This window comes from Callithrix jacchus, chromosome 19 (genome assembly GCF_049354715.1).
Source record: "Callithrix jacchus isolate 240 chromosome 19, calJac240_pri, whole genome shotgun sequence".
Taxonomy (NCBI): domain Eukaryota; kingdom Metazoa; phylum Chordata; class Mammalia; order Primates; family Cebidae; genus Callithrix; species Callithrix jacchus.
In genome coordinates this window covers 50,160,595-50,165,136 of record NC_133520.1, presented here as the reverse complement: position 1 = coordinate 50,165,136, position 4,542 = coordinate 50,160,595, and the positions used below count along the sequence as shown (strand labels likewise).

Here is a 4,542-nt window from a genome sequence, read left to right as displayed (position 1 = left end):
GGCCCAGATTGTACCACTACATTCCAGCCTGGGTGACAGAGCTAGACTCCAACTCAAAAAAAAAAAGGCTTTTTTGGAGACAGGTTCTGCGGCCAAGGCTAAAACGCAATAGTGCAATTATGGCTCACTGCAGCCTCGAACTCCCAGGCCAAAGTAATCCTCCCACCTCAGCCTCCCGAGTAGCTGGGACTACAAGTGCACACTACTACACCTGGCTAAGGTAAAAGCATCTTTAGAGAAATAAACTAATTCTAAGTGGACTCTGATCATGCCTCTCCATATGGCATATACATTTATTGATTATATAGCAAATGCTCGGGGGAGAAAAGGTTCCCTTGGATCTGACAACACTGAATTATTTCACTGAGATTCCATGAAACCAGGAAAACAATAAGTTTCAGCTGATAAATACATGAAATGTCAAATACTATGAAGACTTTTACTAGCCCTACTTAGAATAATCAAAATCTGTGAAAACATAACATAGATAGCTGTTCATCTGATTAAAAGGCTTTCTGCTTTCACATCCTATTCTTATAAACTCAAGAACCTGACACAAACTTCAACCTCCAGATAGAGAAGCAGCTCCTGCTGTACAGAGCCAGGTAAAAATGCCTTTGGAGGCTGGGCACAGTGGCTCACACCTGCAATCCCAGCACTTCAGGAAGCCAAGGCGGGAGGATCACTTGAGGCCAGGAGTTCAGGACCAGCTAAGGCAACATAGTGAGACTATCTCTACAACAGAACGAAAAAGTGAAAAAAAATTGCCTTTGGAGACAGAAGTTTGAGGGCATTTCGAAGACTTTTATGTGCCGAGAAATTTCAAGCTTGAAAGATCAAGAGGCAAGAAAAAATAAATATATCCAGTATTTTGAAGGATCAAGGGATCAAACTGCTCATTTGACCAACTGGAGACTTACAGGAGCATTGGAATGTAGGTCAGATCCAATGTGGATAGAACACAGCTCTGGGCTTTTAAACCCATTTCTCACTGGGAACAGGATTCTGAAAGAAAATGGCAGGTGTGGGAACAGGTGCAGGGCCCGCATGATAGGCCCTGTCTGGCAAACGCCCACCGGCATTCTACACCAAATGGAGAAACAGACATGGATTCCCTGTCTCATGGCTCCCCTGGGCTTACACTGTGGGGCACATTACAAGGGAATGAGCGTACCCACCGCAAAGACAATGCCAGAGCTTGGGCCAGCGGGCAGCACAGTAGCCCTCATACTGCTTATGAGGAGGAGGTCAAACCTCACCACCAGAAGCCCTGGGGCAAGAGAGAGGATTCGAGGGGAGGAGAGGACAAGCATGTCACCTGCCATCGATGACAGACTCATCAGTGAGAGCCAAACCAAACCCTTCAATGAGTCACACAAACTGTGGAGTTCAAACTGAAATCGACAAGGAGCATGGAGGCTGCGCTCCTCTGGAATGCTGCTTGCTGTGCCGGGAACGTTCCCATGGTCGTGTCAGGGTGCCTGGCTGGGGCTTCACTCTGGGCACCAGAAGCTACTGCTCAAATGCCACGTCCTTTTGTCAGGACAACCAAAAGCTGGGGAGAGGAAAGGGAGAAGACTCAAGGGAATGGAACCCTGACTTCCCAGAAGGATGAAGCCATGGATGCCACAGCACCCGGCTGGGCGCCAAAAGGGATGACGTGGTGTGGGAGCGAATTACAGAAACTCTCTGAGCAGGAGCTGAGGGCTTGAGTGTCCAAACAAGATACAGCCTCCTCTTCCTGATCCCATTCCTTTCCTCTTTGAAAGATTCTTTGTGTGTTTTAAATTCAAAGGAAGGGTTTGGACAAAAGGAAGACTCTTCCATCAGAAAGCACATACTTGTCAGAATAAGCCATCTTCCCCGGGCGTCTGGCTGGGAAGGGCTGGGGGCCATGGGCTGACTTACCCGAAGTCCTCAGGCAGTGGCAGGGGCCCAGAGCACCTCCCCGCTCTGAATCAGAAGAACTCCACTGTTACCAGTTCCTCCATCTCCACCAAAACAAACCATGCCTTTCCCTTTCCCACGTTCCTGGACTGAGAAGCAGGTGTGGTCCTTTGCAGCAAGTTGACATCAACAGAAAACACATTCCTGGGCCCTTCAGTTCCTATTGACACATGCAGTTTCTGAGGCTGAATTACACCTGACCTCTGGGTCAGTCCCTGTTTACTCATCCGAGCAACCCACTCATTCATCAGATAATGACCCAGCCCTGAGGTGACTCCTGCTTGGCCCCAGACTGAGTTGGCAGGGTGTCAGGGAGACCTCCCTCCGGGGGCTCATGGGCTGCCCCGCACTGGTGATGGCACCAGGAGGGCCTTTGCATGGTATCTACTCATCTAAAACATGCCCCTTCTAACCCCACCTCCTCTTCATTTACTTCCTTTCATTCATTCATTCATTCATTCAAAGGATAGATATTGGGTTTCCCTGGTGCCAGGCTCCACAGAAAGTTTTGAGGGGAACCAGGCTCAGTGGCTCACACCTGTAATCCCAGTGACACTGGAGGCTGAGGCAGAATGATACCTTGAGCCCAGGAGTTCAAGACCAGCCTGAGCAATACAGTGAGACCCCATGTTTACCAAAAAAAAAAAAATTTTTTTGAGACAGGGTCTTACTCTGTTGCCAGGCTGGAATGCAGTGGTGCAATCTCAGCTCACTGCAGAATCAATCTCCTGGGCTCAAGTGGTCCTCCCACCTCGGCCTCCTCAGTGGCTGGCACTGCAGGTTCACACTACCACATGCCGTAACTTTTATAGTAAAACAACTTTTCTATTAAAACTATTTTCTTAAATTAGCCAAGCATGGTGATGATGCACACCTGTAGTCTTACTCAGGAGGCTGAAGCAGGAGGATCACTCAAGTCCAGAAGTTCGAGGACGCAGTGAGCTATGATTGTGCCACTGCACTCCAGCCTCAGTGAAGAGAAAGACTCCAACTCTAATATAAGTAAACACATCAAAAAAGAAAGGTGTGGAGGATGTAACTGTGAACCAAAGCTGGCCTGATTCCATCCCCCACCTAACTTACCTTTCAGTAAGAGAAGGCATCAGAAGCAAGCAAGCAAATAAATAGGCCAGATGCATTCTGCAAATACGAAGGGCCTCGGAGAACCTGAAGACTGGGGAAGGGGCTAGCTTCTTCCTCTCTGAGGAAGGGACACAGATCTGAGGGATGAAGGACAAGCACATTTCAGGGCCAGGCCCCTGGGAAGGGGAGCCCTAAAGCAAGCTGTGCTGGGGGACTCAGGCTGCCGGTGTAAAATAGAAGGCTCAGCCAGACGAGGCATGTCCTCGCTCCTCAGATACAGGCACTCTCTGGCCCAGAGCAGGATGGACTCAGGCCTGGCCTCCACCCATGGGGCTTCCTCTTCTGAGGCAGAGAACTTTGAAAAGAACCCACCCAGGTGGCTTGCTTCGAACTCTCCCAGAAAGGCAGCAAGTGTGGCTTGCTACACTAGGGAGAGGACATTCTGGTGGCTCATGATTGGCCTGATTTCCTCAGGTGACACCAGGGGTCAGAGGCTGCTGATCCTCCAGTCACCGTCCCCAGGAGACTGCCACCAGAGATGGTGGCCAGTCAGCTCCTGCCAACCCTTTCTGGGAACTGCACCATTGCCCCCACATAGAACTTGGGCTCTTTTTCTCGGGAGGGGCTGATGCACATGTGGCCAGTGTCCTAGGCCTGGCAGCCCGGCTCATCCTCACTTCCAGAAGCTCCCCTTCTCCCTGCTACATGGGACCAGCGCCAGGCCACACCATGGCTTGGCTCAGGAGCAGCGTGCCTCCCTCCTGAACATCGCAGCGCTGCGTGCTTCCCGAGGTGACTAATGACCTTGATTCACATTGGTGAAGTAATGGCTTTCCTCCTCAACCTTCTCATCCATTAGTCACGTTTCGACACAGCCCTGCACGGTACAGACCGCATTCCCAGGAGCCAGCTCAGGGGATTGCAAACACCTCCCAGGCTCGGCTTACCAAACTCACTGTCACACAATCAGCCCAGGTGCCCGGAACTGCCTTGGCCTGCTGCCACCAAAGTCTCCACCACAGGGACTTGGGAAAGTGTGAGAGCAGAGGCCAAAAACTGGGGCTCAGGTGCAGGTCTCCCCTTACTGTGTTACTTTGGACAAATGACTCAACCTCTCTTAGCTTCTGCTTCTCTACATCGCCAATAACAATATGGGCACTGGGGAAAAGCAAGTGAGAAAATGACCGTGGAAGCCCTTTGTCAGCAGTTATAAAGTACATACAAACGGCAGTGGTTCAGTCCCATGGAAAAATCGGTCACAATGGGTGACCTCTGGGTCATTACCCAAGGAGTGAGTTTGTTTGTTTGTTTGTTTGTTGAGACAGGGTCTTGCTCTGTCACTCAGGCTGGAGAGCAGTGGCACAGTCACGGTTCACTGAAGCCTCAACCTCCAGGCTCAGGTGATCCTCCCACCTCAGCCTCCTGAGTAGCTGGGACTGCAGGGGCATGCCAGCACACCTGGCCAATAATTTTACTTTTTGCACTTGATTTTAGCCAAAAGGCTGAGACGCG

The 4,542-nt window shown here is 50.5% G+C and overlaps 1 long non-coding RNA gene across 1 annotated transcript; it reads right to left on the bottom strand.

Annotated features, from left to right (window-relative positions):
- Positions 1-261: 261 nt before the first annotated feature.
- On the bottom strand, positions 262-3,436 carry LOC144580451 (uncharacterized). The gene is made up of 2 exons (XR_013529978.1): positions 2,822-3,436; positions 262-2,107 (listed from the first exon to the last, which is right to left on the bottom strand). It is a non-coding gene; the product is annotated as an uncharacterized LOC144580451 (long non-coding RNA).
- Between the last annotated feature and the right edge of the window lie 1,106 nt (positions 3,437-4,542).